Here is a 12,305-nt window from a genome sequence, read left to right as displayed (position 1 = left end):
GAAACATACATTGTTGTGGACGAACATCTCTTCAGAACGAGACCTGCTGGATAGAGTGATTGCTGCTGATACGTATGTTCTGCATTTCCACGGATGTTTCTGTCACAGGCGCCCACATTATTTACGTAGGGACTTCAGAAAGCAAGTTTGTCGTCCCATACTAAGGCCATTGTGCAACAAGAGAGTGCGTTGTCAGAACACAGTGCACGTTCCGGATTTTTTCACTGAGAGTTCTCCCACGGTAGGGATAACAAGTGGATTACAGTGTGCCACTGATATGACGCGGAAACTGCAAACGTACTCCGTAGTTGAAGTACGCGGGACAATACGATTCTTGTGGGCAAAACGTCTAAATTACACATAGAATCACCGTGAAATTCTGGAGGTATTTAGGCCAAAAGCAATGTCGAGTTGGTACCAACAATTCAACCAAGGCCGTACAGGCGTGGTAATGCTGATCGGAGAGGAAGGTCATTCACAACCACCACATATGACGACGTCCAGACAGACAATCGATAAACTGATTCGCAGCAATCGCAGAGTGACTATCGCAGACATTGCTCAGCTGATGCGCATCTCAATATGTAGGGCTCATTCTACCGTCCGAGATCGTCTGCTGTATCGCACGTTGTTCTCATCATGGGTTCCGCGACCACTGTCAACTGTTCACAAAGACGCAAAGTTAATGGCATCGTTTCTGGTCTTCCTTGAGTGTTACTTTATGGAGGGCAATGATTTCCTAAGCCGTATCATTACGGACGGCGAGGTATGGATCTGTTATTTCACACCCGCAACATCGAGAGCGTCTATGGAATGAAGACACATCGCCACGCGGGATTAGCCGTGCTTTCTGAGGCGCTGCAGTCATGGACTGTGCGGCTGGTCCCGGCAGAGGTTCGAGTCCTCCTCGTACATGGGTGTGTGTGTGTTTGTCCTTAGGATAATTTAGGTTAAGTAGTGTGTAAGCTTAGGGACTGATGACCTTACCAGTTAAGCCCCATAAGATTTCACACACATTTGAACACATTTTTTGAAGACACATCTCCTCGTCTCCAAAGAAGAAATGCAAAGTTGCCCCATCAACAGGGAAAGTCATGGCCACCATTTTCCTCGACTGTGACAGAATTGTGTACAAAGAGTTCATAGCAAAGGGTACTGTCATTAACGCAGATTCGTGTTGTGCAACAATGAGATCGATGTGCAACGCCATAAAGAACAAGAGGCGTCAAAGATTACGCGAAGACGTTCTTCTGCACAACACTGCAACACCTCACACAGCGGGCGTAACACAATCATGGTTTCAACGTTTTCGGTGGCAGATTTGGAAGTATCCTACTCACTTTCCAGATCCTGCACCAAGCGATTTCCATTTTCAGTAAGCTGAAAGGAAGGCTCTATGACCAAGCAGAGGATTTATATCGTCAAGAAATAGAACGATTGGTGTTTTATTGAATTACACGATGCATTTCTGAGTCGATGCGTTCATCATCAGTTGTAAATCGTCTTAATACACTCCTGGAAATTGAAATAAGAACACCGTGAATTCATTGTCCCAGGAAGGGGAAACTTTATTGACACATTCCTGGGGTCAGATACATCACATGATCACACTGACAGAACCACAGGCACATAGACACAGGCAACAGAGCATGCACAATGTCGGCACTAGTACAGTGTATATCCACCTTTCGCAGCAATGCAGGCTGCTATTCTCCCATGGAGACGATCGTAGAGATGCTGGATGTAGTCCTGTGGAACGGCTTGCCATGCCATTTCCACCTGGCGCCTCAGTTGGACCAGCGTTCGTGCTGGACGTGCAGACCGCGTGAGACGACGCTTCATCCAGTCCCAAACATGCTCAATGGGGGACAGATCCGGAGATCTTGCTGGCCAGGGTAGTTGACTTACACCTTCTAGAGCACGTTGGGTGGCACGGGATACATGCGGACGTGCATTGTCCTGTTGGAACAGCAAGTTCCCTTGCCGGTCTGGGAATGGTAGAACGATGGGTTCGATGACGGTTTGGATGTACCGTGCACTATTCAGTGTCCCCTCGACGATCACCAGTGGTGTACGGCCAGTGTAGGAGATCGCTCCCCACACCATGATGCCGGGTGTTGGCCCTGTGTGCCTCGGTCGTATGCAGTCCTGATTGTGGCGCTCACCTGCACGGCGCCAAACACGCATACGACCATCATTGGCACCAAGGCAGAAGCGACTCTCATCGCTGAAGACGACACGTCTCCATTCGTCCCTCCATTCACGCCTGTCGCGACACCACTGGAGGCGGGCTGCACGATGTTGGGGCGTGAGCGGAAGACGGCCTAACGGTGTGCGGGACCGTAGCCCAGCTTCATGGAGACGGTTGCGAATGGTCCTCGCCGATACCCCAGGAGCAACAGTGTCCCTAATTTGCTGGGAAGTGGCGGTGCGGTCCCCTACGGCACTGCGTAGGATCCTACGGTCTTGGCGTGCATCCGTGCGTCGCTGCGGTCCGGTCCCAGGTCGACGGGCACGTGCACCTTCCGCCGACCACTGGCGACAACATCGATGTACTGTGGAGACCTCACGCCCCACGTGTTGAGCAATTCGGCGGTACGTCCACCCGGCCTCCCGCATGCCCACTATACGCCCTCGCTCAAAGTCCGTCAACTGCACATACGGTTCACGTCCACGCTGTCGCGGCATGCTGCCAGTGTTAAAGACTGCGATGGAGCTCCGTATGCCACGGCAAACTGGCTGACACTGACGGCGGCGGTGCACAAATGCTGCGCAGCTAGCGCCATTCGACGGCCAACACCGCGGTTCCTGGTGTGTCCGCTGTGCCGTGCGTGTGATCATTGCTTGTACAGCCCTCTCGCAGTGTCCGGAGCAAGTATGGTGGGTCTGACACACCGGTGTCAATTTGTTCTTTTTTCCATTTCCACGAGTGTACATAATTTACTTCTTCTTTTGATGGAAGAAATGTGTGTTCCCGCTATGAGAAGGTTACATGTTAGGATATGTACTTCGTGCACCAACTGCGGAAAATATGGCGAGAAACAGTAGAAAAAATAGTGAAAGACTTAACGAACAATAAAAGAATAACATTTGTAACCTTTTAAAGCCAGCAGTCATTGGTTTATAATCCTTAAAACCTTAGTAAAACATAAAAAGTAGTCAATTTCAGAAATATCAGAAGACCCTGTGTATTGTCGTACGGAGAACGAGGTCCCATGTGAATGTTGGTACCTCACGACCCAGAAGATTATTTACTTCAGAGCGCAACGCCGCAAGTCCCACTTTCTAGACATCGCCTACGATGACAGCATCGTCTTACTTCGTATCCAGCAGCGTGAGTTGTATGAGAAGCATGTATTGTATTTCGAAGTTTACAGACAAAAAACTGAACATTGTAATGAAACTCTCATTTTGTTCTGTATAAAGTGATAAATTATAATGTTCAGCAACAGTAGCAAATGTATATGTCATTTATGCGGACATGAATTGTTTCCCGGTTAAATATTTCAGATAGCTCAAGTTTTAATAAAGTGATCTAATATTTTGTGTGTGTAGTAGCATCCACTTGATCTCCTCCGGAAGTAAAACTAGGCTTGCTAGGACCCACAATAGACCGACGCGAAAGTATCAAGTGTTTTTCGCCCGGCACCACACACTGACATGTTACAACTTGTCCTGTCACATAATTACTTTATCTTTAATGGGAAATGGAAAAGTTTACCAAAAGAATGAGACTCTGGCCGCAGGCAGTGGTACAAGTCTCTTGTCACATACGTTTTTCAGTCACCTGGAAAATAGTTTATTAAAGGAAATAACAGACTCAAAAGTAAAATGCTGTATTACTGGAGGTCTGTTGATGATACATCGCTGCTATATGGTACCGCAAAAGAGGTAATTGAAAAACTTCCTGCATTATTCAGTTCCTTCCATAAAAATACAAAATGTCCAACATGAAGACATCAAAAGCATACATTTCCTGGATCTTAGAATCACCAACCTCCAACAGAAACATAAGTTTAGCGTACACAGAAAACACACATAAACAGACATAACAACAGACAACCAATCATGCCATCCCACCACACACATGCATGCTGCATTTAGGTCCATGTTATACAGATCATACATACTTGACTTGAAAGAAAACAGCTTTAGGACAGAATTGGAAACAATAAAATGTATTTCCCTAAACAGCAGCTAAACAGCTAAAACAACTAATAATTTAGACACACGAATACACAAGAATAGGTCAAGAAATGCCCTCAGCAAGAAGGAAGAGAACATGTTTGCCATCATCCCATACGTAGACCCCATATCAGAAAAATTGCTGACATGTTAAAAAAAATGTAGTAATTGTATTCTCCACTAATAATAAGGTAGTGCACGTGCCTGTCCACAACATAAAAACAGATACCCAAAATTCGACAGCAGTGGAGTGCGTAAAATATCACACTCCAGTTATCCTGCTGACTATACAGGGAAAACAGGCAAAAATTTGAAAACCCGTTTCCAAGAATGCATAAATGCTTGCAGGTTTCACCAATTTAAAAAATAAGCTATTGCACAGCATATGCTGGAAACGAAACACGTTATCAACAATATAGAAAATAATTTGGTAGTACTACAAAATGAAGCCAACTGGAAATATACCTCCATAAATCAAAAAGCCTTATTCCATGTTAAATGAACATACAGATTTCGGTAGCCATAGTTATTTTAACACATTTTTTTAAAATTTATTCCTCACTTATCTCAATTTCATTACGCTGTTATCTGACGCTACATGCTAAACTTCAGCTTTAATCATAAAATATGAAACTACATCCGTGAAATGTTTTTGAAGAGTATAAATAAATGTGAGCCTTGAGTGACGTGATGTGCGATGACAGGAAGGATAAATCAACGTCTGCTGCTATTAAAAGGCTAAAATATTTTTCCCTGATTTTGTGGTAAGTTTTTCACCGCTTTTTCCAATGTTCCTCAACATATTTCCAGCAGCTGATTCACGAAATACAAAACCTAACTTTTAATCTTCTCTCCATTGGATCATACACCTCACCTCACTCAAGAGCAGAAGTAAATTATGTACTGAGATGATTTGCACCCGACGATGGACACAAAGGGCCCATAGAATCGTGTACTTCACTAGAACACGAAAAAACTATGAATGAAGTCGTTTTCATACATATTTCCTGTATATGATTGTCTCGAGTAAATAAATGTATCTGTGTCACTCTGAATTGTAGTGCAGTATTCGACAAAAATTTCTTGGCATATCATAATAATGTGTAATTTATTTTCTGAAGTTCCGTTGTATAAGGGAAGTTGTCATTAGAGCATTAAACCTTCCTGTATTCACAGTGGACACATAACGAGAATTATGAGTGTCACGCGAATAAAGTCAACCACTGACGGTCACAATGAATGAATTCAAAACAGAATGCACCATCCAATATTACTGTAGCGATCTGCACTATTTCATTACTGAAGCGCCAGATCTTAATACAGGCTGCGCAAATTATTTAGGTTGTCGCTACCTAGCGTGGCCGGCCGCTGTGGCTGAGTGCTTCTAGGAGCTTCAGTCCGAAAGCACGCTGCAGCTGCGGTCGCAGGGTCGAATCCTGCCTCGGGCATGGTTGTGTGTGATGTCCTTAGGGTAGTTATGTTTAAGTAGTTCTAAGTCTAGGGGACTGATGACCTCAGATGTTAAGTCCCATAGTACGTAGAGTCATTTGAACCTACCTAGCGCGGACACTTCTGTTATCATAAATCGTTTAAGAAAGGAAAATAATGTTTTAGACAAGCGATAATACATTGGGTCTAGTGTTCTCATTTACAGTTGATACAGTCCCTTAAATCATATGTGACAACTGGGAACATATGAAATCTGATTAACACAGATGCGAAACTTTTTGTAGGAACGGGCAGAAAGTGTACTGTACAAGGTGACTTTTATTAACGTTTAAAAAGCCCCGAAGTGACATAGATGCCACTGAGACAAGTAATTTGATAGGGTCGTAAATACCCTCAGGCATGGGTGTGTGTGTTGTTATTAGCATAAGTTAGTGTAACTAGTGTGTAAATTTAGGGACTGAAGACTTCAGCAGTTTGGTCCCTTAGTAATTCACACACATTTGAACATTTTTGACATAAATATACTGAAGAGCCAAAGAAACTTGCACACCTGCCTAATATCGTGTAAGGTCCCCACGAGTAGAGGGACAAGGTGCACGTTGCATTGTTGTCAAATTTATTCAAGATGGCGGCGATGACGTCATCCAAGATGGCGGCATGTAGACTTGGAAACATCGCATGACGTCATCCAAGATGGCGGATTTTGGCGGGAGAATAGTCCAATTGTGCTACGTCCACTAACCTAACCTCAAGAAAAAATAGTGGGAATTTTGAATTTTGGCAGGGAAAATAGCCCAATTGTGCTACATCCACTATCCTAAGCCTCCAGAAGAACAAATGGCGGGAAGTTTGAATTCCAACAGGATAATGCATGCAAAACCGTACTCCTCTTTATAATTATTCATTATTTTTGATTATCATTTATTAACATTCATTATCATTTATTATTATTTACTATCATTTATTATTACTTATTATCATTTATTATTATTTATTATTATTGACCTGCCTCCACTACAAAATTCCCTCCAAATTCAAATTCCTACACGGTAATGGCTGCAAAACCTTACTTTTGTTTATTATTATTCATTATCATTTATTAACATTCGTTATCATTCATTGTCATTCATTATCATTTATTATCATTCATTATCATTTATTATTATAGGCCTACCTCCACTAGAGAATTGCGCCAAATTCAAATTCCAACACCATATTCTCTCGAAAACTGTACTTCTATGTATTATTATCATTTATTATTTATTCAAGATGTCCGATTTTCTCGGTGAGAAAGCCATTCTCCTTACATCCATAACAAAAATCTATCACAAGTTCAAATCCCCAACACCATAATTGATCACATGTACGAGCTTTCTCCGTCACTTACCTTTTTTCACAGGTAGCCTACCATAATCGCGTCAAATAATAAACTGCACTTATAGTAACGTAATTCAAGTCCTTTGATTTTGCAGGGGGGAAGGGACTGAAGACTTTATTTCAAGCAGTACGGTCATCACTTGTTCTCCAACACAGTCAGCACACACATCTTTGATATCGCAGTGCAGTCACCACGACATCTGCGCTCCAACTGAATTAGTTCAAATCCTCGCCACCCCTTGGCCAGCGTGCGGAGACACTGTCTATGCCTGTCACGTGATGCGGCCGGCCACTAGCGAGGGGGGCGAGCCCAGCAATCGCTCCCACGTCGTAAACATGTTTTCGCTGAACACGCTGGAACTTGTCGAGTTTGACGTCACAGCGGAGTGTGCGCTGATGTGAAACTTCCTGGCAGAGTAAAACTGTGTGCCGGACCGAGACTCGAACTCGGGACCTGTAGAGTGAAAATTTCATTCTAGAGACATCCCCCAGGCTGTGGCTAAGCCATGTCTCAGCAATATCCTTTCTTTCGGGAGTGCTAGTTCTGCAAGGTTCGCAGGAGAGCTTCTGTAAAGTTTGGAAGGTAGGAGACGAGGTACTGGCAGAAGTAAAGCTGTGAGGACGGGACGTGAGTCGTGCTTGGGTAGCTCAGTCGGTAGAGCACTTGCCCGCGAAAGGCGAAGGTCCCGAGTTCGAATCTCGGTCCGGCACACAGTTTTAATCTGCCAGGAAGTTTCAATTTCATAGTTGCTTACTGGCACAATTTTGCGATAGGTTGTCGCTGACGGCCATCTATTAGCGATTGTGGCATTAGCCTATTTTGTGGCTCGCAGAATTGTGTGATCTATTGCCAACACATCCAAAGCTATTCTGGCGGTTCGTGTCTAAATCCCACGTGGCAGAGAAGAAAATTTGATTGTGATATTACTCGCGAATAGCTAATTCCGTAGGTTGGAATATTCTTGAAAGTCGGAATTAGTTTCAGTAGCGCAAGCTCTCTGAATTCTGTTGAGTAGTATGGTCAGTTTAGCAGAAACGTGCAACGTATGTGCACAAACTTAATTCGTAGACAAAGGTCCTCAATAGGATATTTGATATTAGCAAGCTAGTTTCTTCTTTCTTTAATGGGTTACCGACTACTTCCGGAGTCTTTTGTTATATTCAAGCAATTTCAATGGTGTTTCATGTATGGGAGTGCAGCTTAAGAGCAACAGCATCGCAGGTAGTGGCATGTAGGTTAACTGGTCAAATATGTTTGGTTGGACTCCAAGTATGCAGCATCAGAAGGTAGTCCTGTGTCATAACTAAGTCACGCACCCCTGTTATTTCTCTGATTGCAGTGGGAGGAGGGTTGTTACATATTATATTGCAGAAGTGAGTTTTTGGCTGTTGTTTTTTTCTTGGTGTAGACCGATCTATATACAACGTAGGAATAATTTAAATGTGCAGTTTTTCATATTGCAGGTTTTATTTGAATCAACCTCAATCTTCCTGTTAGTTTTACACTTATAAACGAGTACAGAGTCGACAATGTTTCACACTGTTGTCCTTTGATAGTTTGAGACACTTTAATCTGATACAAATTGACATATGGACATGGGTTTGGAAACGCTTTATTACCATGCTACAACTTATTTTCTACATCTCTTTACAGTTATGGCTGTTTGAGCTGTAATTTATGAGTTCCTCGCCAATGTTTGTATTCTATTTCACTAAAGGTAATATTGACTCATGTCATTGCTTGCGCTGACATGTGACTTATTTCATTTCCTTACTTACGTGTGCTGTACGATAAAAGAGATTATTCAGATGGCTAAGCGAAACAAAAATTAAAATGTGATACTGTAGCAGGTACAAGAAAACGGTAAGAACACAAAGGCTAGGGGAAAGGGATGAAAGTGGGAGCCGCCTGATAGAATTTCCCACAGAGACTAATGTAATCATCGCCAGCACCTTGCTTAAGAATCACAAAAGTATAATATATACTTGGAACAGAGTTTTCGAAACCAGATTTTAAATTATAAGACATTTCCCGGTGCAGACGCAAACATAGAATAATTTATTGGTTACGATCTGCAGTATACAACTAAAGAGACAGTAAACGGGAGCAAATTAAGGAGTTGGAACTTGAATAAGTCAAGACCCACAGTTTTTCAATAATCTTAAAGTTACCGTAATGCAACGACTGACTGGAACAGAGGATGGAATCCACTAGAATACGAATGGATATCTTTGGGAGAAGAAGTGGTGAATGCAGTAGAGTATGTGAACGGGTAAAAGGTACAGTAGAAATCGTTACATAAAACGTGAAAAGAGGGAAAAATATAAAAATGCATCAAATAAAGTAGGCCACGGGAAACAGAAATGTCTAAACATGACGTTGACAGAAAATCCAAAATCGCAACGCGATTTTGCACTTGGAAAACATAGGAGAATGAAAATGAGAAAGAAGAAAGGAAACTTTGCTCAAAGGAGAAGCAACTAAGCAAATAAGAGAAGTCTAGAAAGTGGAAGAAATATGTAGAGAGGAGAGCGGGAGGGCTTGTACAAACTAACATAAGCACAATGTTAGATTCCTGTGAAATGTCTGAACACGCAAGGCAATACTGATCCTAACGCTTAGCTAAGTAGACAGACTGAAGAACTGCGAAACTGTGTTTATAGCATAAGCATGTTTAGAGAAAGGTTTAGACAATCTTAATTAAAACATTCTTTGAAACTCTGGAGATGTCATCGATAAAACACAAGGACACAAGATTATCTACAACTTGTACAGAAACCAAACTGTATTTCTAAGACTTCAATGGCTTGAAAGGGAAGCAGTAATTGAGAAGGCAGAAGTAGAGAGGATATAAAATGAAGGCAGTCAATAGCAAGAAAAGCGTTCTGAAAAAGAAAATTTGTTCATATCGAATGTAAATTCTAATCGTTGGGTACTATTTGTGTGGAGTTCAAATGGCTCTGAGCACTATGGGACTTAACATCTGAGGTCGTCAGTCCCCTAGAACTTAGAACTACTTAACCTAACTAACCTAAGGACATAACACACATCCACGCCCGAGGCAGGATTCGAACCTGCGACCGTAGCGGTCGCGCGGTTTCACGCTGAAGCCCCCAGAACCGCTCGGCCACATCGGCTGGCTTGTGTGGATTGCACCCTTGTATGCAAGTGAAACGTTGACGATGAACAGTTCTGTCAAGAAGACAATCGTGGTGATCAATAAGAATGCTAAAGATTAGATACAAGGATCGTGTAACTGAAGAAGAGGTACGGAATTAATAAGAGGAGGAAGAGGAAATTGTGGCACAACTTTGACTACAAGAGGGGTTTGTTGACAGGACATATTATGAGGCGTCGAAGAGTGAGGGGTTGGGTAATAGTATTCTGATAATTATCTGCTGAAATGCTATTCTACTATTTTGTCTATTAATGTAAGCAGTGAATTTATTCTTCCATGCACTCCTCCACAAGACATTTAAACCAAAACTGAAATCAGCTGAACACCAAACCTTTCAACCACTGTCTGACAACTACTGCATTCACTTTCAACGTTCTATAACCATCACTGGCTACCAACAAACACATACAGATATAAGGAGAACAGAAATAAACAAAAATTAGTCTTCAGTATGTAATGTTGGCAACATGTACATAAACAAACAAAACAGGAAGGGACATGAGGTAAACACACTGTAGTTACGACTTGATATCACAGTTTTCGGTAAAATGTCTACAGCTAGTGATAGAAGAAAAAAGAGCGAACATGAAAATATGCTTATGTTCTATAATCTAAGTTTTAGTTCAACCTCCAGCATGTGACCAGGTAAGGGGAAACGCAGATGTCCGCCAAAAACTCGATTCACTGTAAGTAATCAGTTATTCAATTAAAAAAGATGTGAACTGTTTTATAATCTGCAAGTATCACATATTTAAACGAAACTGAATCATTCTAGATTCCACCGAAGGTGCCTTAAAGTAAAAGGCGAAACGCGTCTTGAAACAATAAAGTACACTGGATCAAGAAAAAAACGTTTGTTACTTACCAAAGGAAATAATCAATAGCTGTAGATACTTAGCAAATTACGCCTTATGACATACCAGCAAATTAGTTTCGGTTTAACTTCTGATTCCACATGCTATTAAATGCCGTTTTAAAAAGTTCATCTATCACTTCTGAAAAACTGTAGTTACTTTCATATCTCGATGGATAAATAGATTTAGGATATTTATCATGCGACGAAATACATGACTTTTTACAAGTTTTCGTTTGCAAAAAAACACGTTTCGATATCTTGAACCGTTTATGAAATTTGCCGTTGATACAACCACATGATTTACGAGGAGTAGGACAAAGTATCGGTCGCATCGCGAGCGACCCGCGCGCGGTCACCGCACAGCCCGTCCGCCGACATTTCATTCAATATCTCGAGAACGGTGATAGCTATCGTTCTGCTCTCAGCTTTAAAAGCAATTTCGATAGGTTGGCTAAATTTCATGCGCAATAATGTATTACCTAAAATGAACTGTACGCAAAGTCCGCGCAATGCGTTTTTACTTCTGCACACTCATTAAAATTTCGTGTAAAGGTTTACGTAAATACGATACAGCAAGTAACCACGACGAATAACGAAAAGAAATTCGGTCCTTTATCGAGAGAAGATATCAGCCTGTAACATGCACAAGAATCAAATTTTTCTACTGAATAGTTTCCTTGGAATCGGATGATAAGTATTTCATAGCTGCCTCCGCGTCCGCGCCAGCGGTTCGGCACAAGTTCGTGTGGCGCGGGGTTCCGTACCTGACGTCATGCTCAGCGCGGACCTGGAGCACGGCTCGCGGCAGCGGCAGCGGTTCGAAACCGCGACGCAGATCCCGCCGCGCCGCGCCGCGCCACTCCGCTGACGGCGTTTCCATGGCAACCGTGCCGCCCTAGTGGGAACCGGCCTTAACGCCGCTCCGCGGCTTGCAACAAGTCTCTAGCGTGCGCTCGGCCACTCTTGCTCGGGACATCAAGTAGGAAAATAATATGGGTTTCAGCTGAAGGAAGCAACCTCTAACAAGGCGCTTAGTTAAGGTATGGCCTATGTGATGCCTCTACAGCTCTCTGTTTGTAATTATATTCCTCCTGACTATGAAGACCCCTGTACCACCAGCTAAGTACAATATATGATTTTTTACCAACGACTTATAATTATTTTAGTCGTTGTAGACCCAGACCATGCAGCCAGCTCCTTATCGACTTCACTGACAAATCTGCTGTATATGAAAAGAAGAGATTTGTATGTTTCTATTT

The sequence above is a fragment of the Schistocerca cancellata genome, chromosome 4, assembly GCF_023864275.1.
Source record: "Schistocerca cancellata isolate TAMUIC-IGC-003103 chromosome 4, iqSchCanc2.1, whole genome shotgun sequence".
In the NCBI taxonomy this organism is placed as follows: domain Eukaryota; kingdom Metazoa; phylum Arthropoda; class Insecta; order Orthoptera; family Acrididae; genus Schistocerca; species Schistocerca cancellata.
Note: the sequence above shows the minus strand (reverse complement) of the source record.